Genomic DNA, 16,216 nt, shown 5'->3' with positions numbered 1-16,216 from the left:
CTTGTTTCATACTTTTCTTACCGAAGCAGGTTCATTTTTGCCTGCGGCCCAGAAAGCCAAACACCAAGATGACGAGATTGCAGCAGATAGAGGTTTAATCCCAAGGTAGACATGTGAGAAAGTGAGAGCATTAGTCTTAAATCCACTTCCCCGACAATGGAGACTCAGAGATATTTATGGGATGGGGGCAAGGTGGTCTGAAGTGTGGAGAGAGGTGATGGGAGGTGAGGAGAGGTGAGGGAATTGATGATCTGTGCAAGCGTAGTCAGACTCCACGCCTCTTCATAGGACCCATGTTCACAAAATGGTGGTGTGAGCATGATCTGAGGGTGGAGTTTTCAGCCTCTTGATGTCAAAATGTCACCTATCAGACATCTGCGTGGGCCCAGTTGAAGAGATGGTGGTCCCAACCAGCGTGAATTGGACAAGGAGTTCTAATTCCTGAAAAACAGCTCACATACCCATTACCATGGGGACCCAGGCTCCAGGGAGATGTTATCTCTAGGAGCCTAGTGGGAGTCAGATAGCATATTGCCTAAGCAGCACAGTTAACAATGGGTGGGTTAAACAGCTAAAAGCTATAATCAGTAATTGCAAAAAGAAAAAAACCCTTTCATTCCTAGCTACTTAATCATCAATGGCTTACTCTCTACCAGTTTCACTTAAATTCACTTCTATATATCAAAGAATGAGTTTCATCATGATATTTATTCTAAGGAGAGCATTAGAAAGTTATCTGATAACGTATTGACAGAGCTGACTGATGTAGTTGAAATAGAGATTATCCATTGTTGAAATGGATTACTAACGTCTCAGTTCAGGAAGATCTGTAGGCACCTAGAAATAGCTCCCTAGTTTTGTGAGCCACCTTACATACTCAGGCTTATTTTTATTCCCTTTCTGGCCTAAAACAGCCAGCCCAATGATAAGGAAGGGAATGGTTGCCCTTGGCTAAAAATTCAAGTCCATTTGCTGCTGGTAACTTGCGGTGAGAACTGGGCAAGTCATTCTCTAGGCTGGTTTCCTAGCTGTTAAGAGCTTGGACTAGATCATGACCAAAGGTCTTCTAGTTTCAAGATTTTAGGAGTCTATGAGCATTCAAGTTCCAACCTTGCATTGAAATCCAGTATTTAACTTTATTGAGTAAGAATTATACTGCATATGTATGTCCGATGAAAAGCCAGTGATGAAAAGGAGAAAATGGTATAATCAAGATGTCAGCAGTCTTGTTGGAGAAAAGGTGGTGAGACCCCAGGTTTTCCAGCCCTATGGGTCACCTCTTATTCAGTATTTAAATCAAAAGAATCCCCATCCTGCCTACAGTGGGAAATCCACTGTCCCCACCAACATGCCCCAGTATTCTTGGAGGGTTTTAGTGGCTTTTCTAACCACCTTTTGATATGATTTTCTGACTCCTTTTAATTCAGTCTCTCATCTCACCTTATTCAGCTCTCTCTTCTTTTATCATGCATTGAATCTAAATGTGGAACAGCATTCATTTTCATTGATATTTTCCCTCAAACTATACAATCTTAAGGTAATTACGTGCAGTCGACCATCACTGAAGTGTTAGGGTTAACATGGAGGGTCTCCATCACAGCTTAGCCCAGTGGGTTACTTGTGGAATGTACTAGACACTCTGGTTCTTAGAAGTGCTTGGCCACTCTCACTGTTGCAAAGTTCCAAACAGGCTGATCCCTCTTACATCTGCCCTCCCACTCCTCCAGAAGCTCCAGACTCCTCCTACTTTATAAAACATAAAAGTTTAGCTTTGTTTCTCAACCAGACCATTGGAGTGTTTCTTTTCACAGTTAATGAAGATTCCAATGGCTATGTCTAAAGAAAGACATTTCTCTCCCTCGGAGGAATTCTGCCTCCAGCTTACGTGTATTTTTTCCTTCTGGCAAAGTAGGATGGAGAGGTAGGGAGAAGTGGAGTAGGAAGACGTGGAGATGGCTCAGGAAGAGGATGCAGGGAAAGGGAGCTGGTGTGCGAGCTGCCCGTCACCCGCAGTACCCTGTGCCGAGGGTTTTACAAGTATCATCCCAGCTAATGGTGAAAACAAGCTGATAAAGTCGGTAAGATCTTTACCTTGTTATGAAGATGAGGAAACAGGTTTGGGCAGGTGAAATAACTTGCTCAAGATCGTGTTGCTATGAAGGGGCAGATCTGGGGTTTGGCCATGTGATCCTTGTGCTTAATCACTGTAAAAGGCTGCTGCCTTGTCTGTTACGCTGGTGCCCCACACACATTAATGCATTTTATTCCTGTGAGTTATGTGCAATTTTCATCATTTTTTCCAAAAAGGAAACTTTCCCAAAGTCACGGAGTCAGGATGTAGTGGTGCCAAGAGTCAAACCCAGCTCCTCAACTCTTAAGTCCATGTGGTATGTTGCCTTGATGGGTTTTCCATTTAGAATATTAAGTTATCTAGACTTTTACGTGGGTTTAACAAACAGAATTTATAATGATTCCATGAAAAATTTGCAAGATTTTATAATAAACATCACAGAGTTGATGCCTAAGGATGTTTATTTCAAAAGTTTATAGTGAGAACAATAGAAAGAAAAAGAGAAAGAGTGCATCAAAGATTAAAGAAGGCACTTTAGGTAGTAAAGATACGACACGCAAGAAGTACATGCTCTTGGGATTGTGAGGTACTAGTATTGATTTAATTTTGGAATTCCAAACCCATGGACTCTGGTAAGAAAGATTTCACCACGCACTTCAACTTGTCAAAAATAAGCTAACTGGCATGTACGAAAAAACACGTTGTCATTTATGTTGAATGTTGCAGTGGAAGTACTGAGTTTTCATTGTCTTTTTGAAATTATGTGCCCACAGATCCATTTTACATGTAAAAATTACAGAAAGAGTGATAGGGATCTTGTGTCTGTTTTTAAAGAGTAGCCGGCCTGGTGGCGCAGCAGTTAAGTGTGCAGGTTCTGCTCTGGTACCCCGGGGTTCACCAGTTTGGATCCCGGGTGCGGACATGGCACCTCTTGTCAAGCCATGCCGTGGTAGGAGTCCCACATAAAAAGTAGAGGAAAACGGGCACAGATGTTAGCTCAGGGCCAGTCTTCCTCAGCAAAAAGAGGAGGATTGGCAGCAGATGTTAGCTCAGGGCTAATCTTCCTCAAAAAAAACAAAACAAAAACAAAAACAAAAAAAAACCAGTAGCCTAATAGAGAAATTAAGAGAATTTAGAATCAGTAGCATCAGTCAATATCCATCCCACTAGATACTTGAATTGCCTTTTTAATATACCTGCCATAGTGGTTATGTAGCATTTGCTTGGTTACCTCTAGTGATGGAGAACTCTATTTTTCCTAAGGCAGGGAGAGACTTCTTCAGGAAAGTGGGTTGTGCTAAGTGTTAGAAAATTCAGTGTAATGATCAAATATGTTTCCTGGTATAATCTGTTGATTTTGGTTTTTACTTAATGAAGCAGGAGAGATTAAATTTCTCTTGTTCTGTAGAGTTGGTTGAAATCCTTTTTGAAAGAGAGGGAATGTGGTCTGATGGGAACAACGTTAGACTTGGAGTCAGGAGGCCAGTCTTGGCATCAGGAGGCTGGCCGCAGCTTCACACAATAGTGTGTCTGAGGACCAGTCATGTGGTGCCTGAGAATCCCTTCTCTTGGCTGTTCTCTTGTCACATCTCTTGGGGTTGTTTTAAGAGTTAAATGAAAGTGAATATCAAAGTGTTTTAATAACACCGCCTTATAGTTCTGTGCTTTATGATTCATTCACTTGGTGCAGACAAAGCTCTAGATGTAGGCAGATGAGCATAGAGTTCAGTGATTCAGATGCTTTGTTTAATTATACAGGAATTGTCAAGACCTGGAGCACTTTTGGGCAAGAGGTTGTCTGTGTGGGGGTCGGAGGGGGGTGGGTTCTTGTTGTCAAAGATCTGCTATCAGGAGAGGGAACATGTGTTCTAGTCTATATGCAGACGGGTCAGATCTTTCTTGTAGGGAGAGATGCTCCCAGGTTCTCTGCCCTGAAGCTCTCTGTCCCAGATTCATTCCTCAGCCCCCAGGGACCTTCCACACATATTGGCTGGTTTCCTTAAGGGCCAAGGCCCTGATTTGATTCCAGCAGGTGGATCATGGCTATAGGACCTCACCTGGCTCTGTTCACCTTTCCCGGGGAGAGACTTTGCTCCTCACCTGAGGGCGAAGGGCCTGCCCTTCTGGGACTCAGCCATTACCTGCCTACTTCCTATCATTGGCAACTGAGTATTCTCAACACTACATTCTGCGTTTTGGATTGGACTCACCTAGTACCAAACCACTTCCTAAATAGTGCCTCAATTTTCTAAACTTCTGAGACACTATGTCTTAGACTAGTGATTTTCAAAATATGGTCTGTGGATGATTTGTATCACCATCTCCTGGAAATTTGTTAGAGAGGCAAGTTTTTAGGCCCCACTCCAGACCACTGAATCAGAAACTCTGAGGGTAGCATACAGCAATCTGTGTTTAGTAAGCCCTCTGGGGGATTCTGATGCACATTAATGCCTGAGCACCCTTTCTGCCACTGTCTGGTTGACCTCTGTGAAGGCAGATCAGGCCACTTTAATTCCTCCTTCTTCCTGTCCTAGTCCTAGAGTAGAATTTCTGTCTGGTGTCAGCTTTCCCTGTATCTCTACCAGCCTGTTGCTAAAATCCATCAAAAGGATCACTATTGTTTCTACATGTAAATAGTCTAGGTTAAGTGAGACTACTATGGGACCATAAGAGCTGCATATTCTTGTGCTGTGATTTACAGACATCCATCCTGATCTGAATTAACTGGGCACTTACACTGCAATGGCAAATAACATACAATTTGTTTAAAAATGAAAGAAATGCCACTGGAGGGAGTGGTGGAGGTGGTGGAGAGGCTCAAGGGGTGAGAAGTCAGTTAGGATATTACACTATTTCACACTCAGGACAACTTTCCTGTATTTCCTTCTTTCTTCCTCTTCATTTTCCTTCTAGTTCTGTTTCTCCTTTTTCCTACAGGAGTAGGTGAGTAGTTTGACAATGTTATCAGCTAATGAAAAGAAGAGAGCGTTACCTTATTTATAGATGTTGGGTGTTAATATCCAGAGGTTTAAATGTGAAAACTGAGGTAGGTCTTCATGACTGCTACTTAATTTCCTCAGGAATAACTCAATGGGAGCTACAGTACATCTTTGTTTAGCAGCTATGGTTTTCATTAAATTTAATTAAATCTCCCAGAAGCTTTAAATTTAGGGCAACTTCAAAATGCAGGTGGCTTCTGTTAAGTATAATTATATTTCTTTTGTGGCTGCCATGGTTTGGGAAACCTGGGCTGTCATTTAAAATCTTTAACAAGCTCACCAGTGCTTTAGTTTCTGAGAGTTCAATTCCAAGCATAGCCAGCCCTTCCTTCCTTCCTTCTTTCTTTCTTTCTTTCCTTCCTTCCTTCCTTCCGCCCTCCCTCCCTCCCTCACTCCCTTATTTCCTTCCTTCCATCCTTCCTTCCTTCTTGCCTTCCTTCCTTCCATCCTTCTTTCCTTCCTGCCTTCCTCCCTGCCTCCCTTCCTTCCCTTTTGCAGAAGGCTGAGGCTAATGTGAACTTAACAAAAGCTGCCCAGTTATGCTTCAACCTCACTAATGTGTCAAGGTCGACATTTCAGAGGGTGGTATGGACAGAAGGGTTCTAAGCCAGTCTGATTGACCACTGGGGCAGGTTGGGGTCCTTGAGTTCACTAGATTCTGCGTCCAAAGAACCAAGTGGCCACAAGACCTGGAGAGGATGAGAACAAAGGTCCAGGTCTGCCTTAATGTCAAACACCAACTGCCAGAATGAAGGAGATTTAAGTGCATGGAGCTCCTGCTCCCCTTCTGTTTAGTCCTTTTTCCTTTGAACCAAGTGCATCCTTTTTATATCTACATTTAGAAAGGACTGTGCCAATTTGCTGTGAAGACAGTGCTGTAACATTGCAGAAAGTCTTCTGATGTGACCATCAGTGTTTCCCAAGTGACAAACTGAGTCACAAAAAGGAATTTACTCAAGGTCAGTTTTCTGAACCCTTACCTAAGTGCAGTCCTGCAAACTGAGGTGGGTTTAGGGAGGAGAAGGAGGAAGAGGAGTTATTAAACAATTACAGTGTGAAAACTGGTCCTTCGGGCACAACGTTGTTATATGAAAAAGAGTTCCTCCTCAGAGATCCCAGAACAATTGCGTTTTCTGTAACTGTGCTGAAGATTCTTATCAGCATTTCTCTTACCTAGCTAAGAGCGTAATGTGTCATTGTAAAGGTAATGAGAGAAGGTTGTCAGGAGTTTGATGAGGTCCAAATTATTTTGGTACTTTTGATATCAACTACACTTCCCTGGTTCTCAACACAGACTATCTAGGTCAATTCAATTTCTTTGCAAGTGAACAATGTTCTTTTAAGGTTGCAAGCAGATTTCTGTACTTCTGTGTACATTTTATTTGATTCCAACTCTAATCTGGTGCACATTTAATGACATGCATAATTGTTATTATGATCTGTGGTCACTGGGGATAAATGTCGAGCAGTTGAATAAATTGTTTTAATTAGTGTTATTTTTATACAGCTCAACAAGCCAAATGTTTGTAAATTTTGTTTCTTTTCAATAATCAGCATTTCTATTATGTATTTTTCAACGTTATCAGTTTTCCTGCTTTCCATACAAAATAAAAACATTTCTGTCCAATGTTATATGATAACAAGGAATTTTATTAAGGACAGCAACAGTGTTCTGGTTATGTAGGAAAACGTCCTTGTGTTACAGACATACATACTGAATTAGGTAGGGTTGAAGTGATATGATAGTTGATTATACTGTTATCTCTACTTTTGTGCATATTTAAACATTTTCATAATAAAAAATTAGCCCCCTCATACGTATTCATACTGTAATGCAAAGCTACTGCATCTAAGTATCAGGTTCCAGTCATGGCCCCTGTATTAAAGATGGCAGTCAGTCATTGCGGGTCCACCCACACTCTCCTTTTTAGGAATCTGCCGTGTCCATAGCTCTTGATAGCATTAGTGTTAGGTTGTATCCTCTTCTACAGCATACATACTTCCTGGACACAGCAGATTGACATAAAAGGCCTTGCTGGTGCCTCAGACCTAAGCTGTGTTTTCCAGTTCTGTTTACCAAGAGCCCCTCATTTAGGGGAATCACTGGACATTTGTGTGACCCGATGAAGGCCATTGATAGAGTGACCTACCACCCTCTGCCCAGTTCAAAAAGATGAGCAAGGAAGCCAGGGGAATGCTAGGGCTACTCCCTAGTTCTTGTGACAACCAGAAACACCCCCACATCTCCAAATGGGCCCAGGAGCCTGACATCTGCGTAGATGGCGCTGGGTGGGTACGGCGGGGAGGTGGGAAAGGAGAGGGAGCGCTCTCTGTGCTCAGACTGAGACTGCACCGAAGTTGGGATGTTTGTGCTGGGGAAGGAAGGGCTCCGGTCCCTCAGGCTGTGTTTATAGAGTGCCAGTTTCCTCTGGCTGATGCCACCCACTCACCCTATACCCTCTATTTCCAAAAAGCAGTTCTTAAGTGATCCCTACAAATTTGCTCTCTGTCTACTGGCTGATGGCTAAAATACTAGTAAAAAGAGAAGGCATTTCAATCTGTAATCAGTGCTAAAATGTATGAAAGTAAACAACTGGTTGAGAGGAAGCATTGGAATTCATTTCCCTAAAGTATAATCAGTCAACAAATATTAGGTGGTGATAGGAAAGTTTTTCCTAAATAGAGGGGAAGAAAGTGATGGGGATGGTGCCTGGAAAGCAGAAGAGGCTGCTCCTGACTCACTCTAGTCTGTGTGTGGACTGACAAAGGCCTCTCTCACTTCTGCGTCCTCTCATGCCTAAGGCAGGGAAGACGCCAAGAGGAGCCCTGAGGTGTGCTGTTGAAGCAAGAAGCCTCCCTGTATATTTGGCCCATGGAAATCAATTTCTTTGCTCGACAGTACGAGGTTTTCCTTTCTCCAAGTGTGATGGGAAGAGGCATCAGAGCTTCAGAGAAGGCAAGGGTAGATTAAGGAGCCAAAACCAGAGGATGGCAAGCATGGCTGACACGTGTTCCCCATGAATTTAGGTGCTAGGGTGGCCGCCTCGTTTTGGATGTTGCAACAACTGGGTTTTCCTCTCTGGCTCTGTTATATAGACACTGGACTGCACGGGAGAAACAGGTGAGCTGTGATTCCTAAGACAGGGTGTTTTTACTGGTGCTTTTAAATCCTTGCTCTTTGCCATAAATTAACTGTAGTTGTTAATATGCTTTGACATTGTCATAAATCTTTGAGTTAGTTGTGAGAAGATAATTCAGAAAGGGTTTTTTGTTTTTAATCAAGATTACCCACGACTGCTCCCTGAATTATCTTACATACAGTATTAGATGTAAGGTAATCAGTACATAGTTTTCCTCCATGACCAGAATAACAGCGCCTTATGCAAACCTCCTTTGTGCCAGGGACTCTGACAGAGCCTAAGCTATATTTTAAATGCATTTGTAAGTTACTTGGAATGAGGAAGAATGAATGAAGAGGACTGTAAGGGGGTGGGGGGTGTGAGACCCAGCACATATCACCTCTCCTGCCCTTGCGCAGTCTCCATTGCAGTCATCAGCTCATGGAGGATGTGGTTTTGCCTCTCTGAATTGTTCACAAGCTATTAAAATATTTGCAGTAGTGGAAGCTAACGTCAGGCACCTCTCCTCCCCATTAGTTTAGAAATGTTTTAAAATGTACAAGGACTTACCAAATTGCTAATAAATGTTAAACTCTTTAAAGAGCTTATGTTTTAGAGGAATTATGACCTAGTGAGCAGTTTTCAGCTGCCTTCAGAAGATGGGCTAAATGTTTTCTTCACTGGGCTTTTATCAGAGCGAGAAGATATATAGCAATAATGTCTTGATACTGAGACAAGGGCAACAATGGTTTGGTAGAGAAGGAGAGGGAGTCTGGAAATTTCTGAAAATCTAGGCAAAGGAGCAGTGTCCAGAATCCAGAAGGCCAGAGAATCAGTGAGAGTGACTTCAGCAAGATTATGGAATCCATGATCTCTAGAGGTGGTGCAGGCTACAAATGGGTTCTTGAAGGTTTTAGCAGTTTTTCTAATCTTTTTACTCTTTGAAGTTGACATGTGTTGAGAAGAATTAGTACCTTTTTAGACAGGAGGTTAATGCACGGGAATTTATGCAGTGGTTTTCAACTTATGGTCATTGAAACAGCAGCAGCAGCAGCATCCAGGTACTTGTTAGAATTGCAAATTTTTGGGTGCAGATGAGACCTACTGAATCAGAAGTCTGTTTTCACAAGTTTCCAGGTGATTCTGATGCATGCTCAAGTTTGAGGGCCACTGGTCTACGTGCCATCAGTGGATTTCAGTGACAGGACCGTGAGATTTCCTGGTGAGGTGGTAAAGATTGGAACTTGGTTTGTAAGCTCTCAGGTGGTAAATGAGTGAATAGGACGTTGAATTTGGTGTTAAAGTTGGCTACAAATCCAACAACAAGATTTTTTTTCTAAAAATCTAGAAGATATCTTGTGTCTTCAGTATAAAATACTCCTAAACCTAAGAAGGGGAGTACTGACTTAAAAAGGAAAAGGAAAAAGGATGATTCTGGGAAACACCAAGACATACACTTGACTAATGATTATTAAACTGACAATATGAAAATCACTATACCCAAAAGGGAACTTATTTGATGATATAAAATGAAATTTTATCCAAATGAAATCATATAAAAATTAAATATGGAGGGATAATTACTGTGAAATTGTTGAATTTCAATAAAGGCAGTTTTCATTCGCAGAAATTACATTTTCAACTCTGTGCCAGCTCAGAGGCCACATCAGCAGGGAGAAAGAGTCATGGGATTTTTAGTCATTTAGCCTTGGCTCTGTTATGTAACAGGTCCATGATGAGAATCAAATGGTATAAGGATTACACGTGAAGGCCCTCTTGCAAATCATTATACATGTAAATATACCCTTCACATTAAGGTTAATTAATTTGGTAATGTAAAGAATTCCAATTGGAATATGGAATTTTATGAATATTTTCCTTAATCTATGTAACCAGAATTTATTAAGTGGCTACTGTGTGGACAGCACAGTAAGAATGTTCTCTCCCTTTCTCCAGATAACAATAGGAAGAATCAGCTACATTCAAATGAAGGATGAGTAAGATTTTTGGTCACAGAGTTATACTAAAAAGAATATAAAATTAAAAACAAACAAATTTTACCTCAAGCCAAACTCAAGGATTTTGAAAATGAGAACCTTTATATGCATAAAGGAAAAACCACATACAAAACAAAAATATCACCTTGGGAATGCCTTACCTTCCCCAAGGTAAGGGGCTCTTAATTTTATAAAATTACCTCTTCTTTTTTTATGAATATTATATGCTGAGCTAATTATTCCTTATTGAGCATTCTTTTTGGCTGAATAGTTTCCCTATCAGACCATCATGAAATGGTAAAGACTGAAATTGTTTTTTAGAAGACTGACTGTAATATCAGACACTGACTAAAAGAAAGATTCCTCAGTTCCTCATATGTCCACTATATGACTTATCTTCCCATTATATTTTTTAGAAATAAATTGTGAATCAGATCTCCATGTGTCATTTTTGTAATCAATAGTCTTTTGAGTCTTTTTAATAAAATATGTGCTTTCTGCAACTAGATGGCTAGAAAAAAATGGAGTAATATATCTTCCTTGGAGCTCTGGTGAGGATTCTTTTATGTTAATGTCCTTTTTAACAAATGAACCTTCAGGGTAAAAGTCCATTCAGCAACACCTATGGGAAATAAATGATAAACAACAAACTGTATCAGAAATGCAGTCAGAAAACAAGACTAGCTCTTAACTTAGTCCTGACTTTTAATCTTGTAGGATATAAACTCATCATAGAAGGCTGGATATATATAGACAGATATAGATATAGATATAAATTTAGATTTATAGTTATATAACTAGGCAAAAGTACCTCTTCCCATAGCAGGGCAGCCCAAGTCTTTATGATTTATAGTTTGGCAAGAAAATCTTCATTATATTTAAACAGTAAAGAAATTAAGGTGTTGGAAGGCAGAATATGGGGAAAAACATTAAAATAAGAAGAGGAGGGTCTAATATTTTAATTATAAGCCATGTATTTCTATACATTAGGTCATATAATCCTCAAGACAACGTTTCAAGGATACTATCTCCATTTTACAGATGAGGTACTGAGGAATCAAGAATATGCTTAAGATCATGGACTGAAAATAGGGATTTATTGCAGAAATCTTAGAATCCAAGTCTTTGATGTTGGGACAGTAAAATCCAGGTGATGCCGGAGCCCTGACGGGTGAACAGTTGATAAAAGCATGTGCAAGCTAACCATGTCTTTCCTAATTTACCACTCCAACCTCTGCCCCTCCGTGCTCCCAGGACTGATGGATTACAATCTCAGGAGACTGCCTCCTCTCAAAGCTGCTCTTCCCTGAGTTGACAGGTAAAATCTTGGCCAAAGGAATGTTCAAAAGTGGTGGGTATAACAACATAAACTCTAGTATCCAGAATATATAAGTAACTCTTACAACACAATAAGAAACAGACAAATTACCCAATTTAAAAATGGGCAAAGACTTCGAGAAGACATTTCTCCAAAGAAGATATACAAATGCCAATAAGCATGTGAAAAAGTGCTCAACATCATTAGCCAGTAGGGAAATGCAAATCAAAACCACAATGAGTTACCACTTTACACACGCTAGGATATGGAGAAATTGAAACCCTTATTCATTTTGCTGATGGGCGTGTAAAATGGTGCTGCCACTGTGGAAACATTTGGTAGTTCCTCAAAAAGTTATCATGGAACCCAATCATTTGACTCCTGGGTATATACTCAGAAGAACTGAAAGCATATATCCACACAAAAACTTGTACATAAATGTTCATAGCAGCGTTATTCATAATAGCCCCAAACTGGAAATAACTTTGAGTTGTTGTATTCATCAAGTAATGAGTAGATGAACTAAATGTGGTATATCCATGCAACGGAATATTATTCCACCTTAAAAAGGAAGAAGCACTGATACATGCTTGAAAATATTATGCTAATTGAAAAGAACCAGGCATAAAGGCCACATATTGCATGAGTCCATTTACATGAACTATCCAGGATAGGAAATCCATGGAGACAGCAGATCAGTGCTTTCCAGGGGCAGGGGGAAAGGAATGGAAAGTAACGACCGATGGGTATGAGCACTCTTTTTAGGGTAATGAAAAGGTTCTGGAATTCCATAGTGGTAATGGTTGCATATTCTTGTGCATATGCTAAAAACCACTGAATTGTCCACTTTAAAAGGGTGAATTTGATGGTATATGAATTATACATGAATAAAAAACCATTTATATCTCAATAAAAAAATAGGTTAGCAAAATCACAAGCTGTTCCTTTGACTAGATAAATGAGATCGACAGACTCTAACAAAAATGATGAGGAAAAAGAGAGAAGATAAAATTAAATAAGATACAGAAAGAGAATGGACAAATAAATACAGAAACAGGAGGAATAGGAAAAAAATAATAAAAGATTACCGTAATATCCCACAATAACATGAAATTGCTCTATTGGGATTGGTGATGTGTCCTGCTCCTGTTCTCCAATGGCTGTGGGCTCAAGTTTTTATCTTTTCTGGGAGGGTCACTGGGGAGGTGTGAGGCTCGGGGGGAGGCAGCAGCAGGCACCCTTTGAAGAGCCCTCAAAGGGAGCAGGAGTCCTTTTAGTCCAAATCTGCAGCGTTAGGCAACCAACCAGCTGGGAAATTCCTGGAATTGCTGCCAGTGACCTGGAAGTTTCGGCCAGCCATGAGTCTCAGAAGTTATTTTCATCTCTATTTAAGCCAGAGTGGACAATTACCACTAGATGGCATCACATTGCAGCTAGCCAGGATAAATTTGAACTATGCAACTTTGCAACTCTTGGTCCCCAGTTGTAGAGGCTCGTCCTGGACTTTTCATTTAACCTCACAATTAAACATCTCTTCATTAACATGACTGATTTTTTTTTTTGCATTCTACTTATCTAATTATGCATTTTACTCTACTTTGAATAATTACATGCAAATGAACTTAAAACTTGGGTGAAATAGATACATTCCTTGAAAAACACAAAATGGCAAAACTAGCACAAATAGAAAAAACTTGAACAGAACCATAGATATTAAATAAATGGAAGTGGCATTTAAGAACTTCCGCTCCCTGGAACCCTAGGCTCAGATTGTTTTATAGGTCAATTCTTCCAGACTTTCAAGAAATAGTTGATTCTTAACTCATACTAGATATTCCAGACAATAGAAGAGAATAAAAACTGCCTAGCTCATTTTATGGATCTAGAGTAATAAATAAGATTTAGAATGTGTATGTGGGTGCACCCTGCTTCTGGGATGTGTGGCTCCCTCAGAACCAGTCAGATTTGGGAGCCTGGATGATGCCCACTGTGCCCTTCTTTGCACATCTTTGCCACAAGGGTGCCAGGTCCTTCCCTGCTCCCTCCTTCCCCCTACCCCCCCAGCAGATGAGAGCTCTATGAACTCCAGATTGGAGACCTCAGTGGTGGGTGGGGACTGATGTCACACCAGGACCTCCAGATTAGAGGAAACTGAGGCCCAGAGAAGGAGAGCGCACCTCTGAAGGTGAGGCTGGGAGAGGAAAAGAGGTACCTGGAGCCTGAGAACCACCAAGCGTCAGAATTGGAAGTGATCACAGAGACCACGGTTTTGGGGAGACTGCAGGCATCTCTTCTCTCTCACCAGGCTGAGTGAATGCCCTCTTCTTTGAAGTGAGATTGTTTAAGTACCTGGTAGCCACTCCCTCCTAGGACAGCTGGTAAGAAAGTCCCTCCTGGGACTGAGTTGAAAGCTGCTTCCCTGGGGCCTTCCCTGAAAACACCATCTGCTCCAGCTGCTAAACTGGGAAGGTGAACAGCAACCGTCAGGGAAGAGACAGGGACTTCAGATCTCTGGAGCGGAGGTTACAGACCGAGTTCTAAGAAGGTACTGGCCATGATACACTGAGGACTTCAAGCAGGTGGAGGACAGACAAAGATAGTGAAGGGTCTTGACTGGAGGGGCCAATGGCAGCTGGGTTAGCTGTTTTGCACACAGCTGCTGTTGCTGCACAGCACAGGATATGAACGTGTTGGGAAAATCCCATGTGAACAGAGGCTTCTCTGTTATACTGATATTAATTCTCTGTCAGTTCATATACAGGAATTTCTGCAAGACAGACTGCTTCTAGGAATTAACTTAACCAACACTATGGATGCACTCTATGGAGAAAACTTTAAAAGGTAAATAAAGCACATAGAAGATGATCTGAATAAATAGGGAAACATTCCTTGCTCTTAGAGGAGATGACAATATAATGAAGACGGCAATTGTTCCTAAATTACCTGTAATTTCAATTCAATCTCAATAAAAATTCCAACTGGATTTTTTAATGAACTTGCTAGCCTTTACTCTAAAATTTATACAGAATAATGAAAGTCCACAAATAGTAAGCCAATCTCTTTTTTAAAAATTTGTGGTAAACGCAAACCATGAGATCTATCCTCATAACAAAAGTTTAAGTGTACACTACAGTATTGTTAACTATAAGCACAATGTTGTATAGCAGATCTCCAGAACTTTTTCATAGTAAGCCAATCTTCAAAAAGAAGAGTAAATGGAGTTATATTTCCTGGCAGATATTAAGATATACTACAAAACCATAGTCATAAAAACAGTGTGATATTAGGGCAGACCAGACAAATAGATCAATGAAACAGAATAGAGAGCTCGACACAGACTCATATAGTGATCGGAAATTAATATAAAGGTGGCACGACGAGTCAATGGGGGAAAGGCAGAATTGTGTAATAGATGCTATTGGATAAGTGGGCTCATTATATGGAGAAAAATAAGCTTGATCTTATCATAACACCACATACAAAGGCAGGTTCCAAATGAATTAAACATCTAAATGTAAAAGTTGGAACTATACAGTTATTGGAAGAAAATGTAGGAGAATTGTTTTGTGACCCTAGGATGGGAAAAGATTTATTAAACAAAACTTCAAATGCAAAATCCTTAAGAAAAAAGTTGATTTTGATTACTGGCAATGTTCTGGGCAATGTTACTACAAAGATTAGAATGTTAATAGACTGTAAATAAAGTGGCTAATGCCAACAAGGGACTAATATCTAGAACACATGGAGAACTACTGCAAATTAACAAGAAAAAGGTACAATTCCTAATGGAAAATGGCAAAGTATAGAAAAAGGAAATTTGCAGAATACATACAAAATTTTGAAAGAACATACACAAATAAAAGAATATACGTTGTTGCCTATGAAGAGGGAGAGAAATGCTAGTGGGCCATGGGGACTTAAAAAATATACATGTGAATAAACAAATAAAGGAGTTAATGAATAAGCAAATAAGAGAGAAGCCTGTGTGGACCAATGAGCCAAGTCCCACCAACTGAGGAGTATAATTATCTTAGTCCTCTCCAAAGGAGGCCCAAAAAGAAAAGAAAAGTTGAAGATAATCTGTCTCCTTTAAGCTTCAAGCCCACTCCCCCTTCCTAGTCTGATCCCTCGAGGCCATGTGAACATCTTCCCTTTTATAAGTAGGGAAGCTCAGAGGTTGCCTTGATTACCTAATGATGTCTATAGGACACCTGGCACAGAGTATATACTCAAATGCTAGTTTCCTCTTCCCCATTGTAATGTGTTCTTTTTCATCTGCTCTCTCCCTAACAGTTCTTTATTTGAAATGTTTAAAAATCCTTCACCACTCGGTTCGTTCTCCTCTGTTTTTCTCTCTCTTTTGAAATGTGGTCACCTTTTACTCTACTACAGTGTGTCTCCTGAGGATCCCTCTTTCTGGAGATCACACGTCTATTGATGCAGCCTGGGAGAGCACGAGCAGTTTCAGCAGCCACATCTCCCTGATGACTCATGTTGAGTGACTGTCCCCCAACCCTCTATCTCTATGCCAGAGATCTATCATGTAACTCGTGCTGTGGACACCCTTTCTCTCCCATCCACTCCTTGTACAGTTGTTCTTAGCCCTAAGTAAAAGATAGGATGTGGATAACTGTTGGATTTCATTTTGTTAAATTTGGCCTCAAAGTTGCCCTCAGCCTGTCAATTGTGCTATCAAAGAAGTTACTCCAGCT

Source organism: Equus przewalskii, chromosome 13 (genome assembly GCF_037783145.1).
Source record: "Equus przewalskii isolate Varuska chromosome 13, EquPr2, whole genome shotgun sequence".
NCBI classification, from domain to species: Eukaryota; Metazoa; Chordata; class Mammalia; order Perissodactyla; family Equidae; genus Equus; species Equus przewalskii.
Note: the sequence above shows the minus strand (reverse complement) of the source record.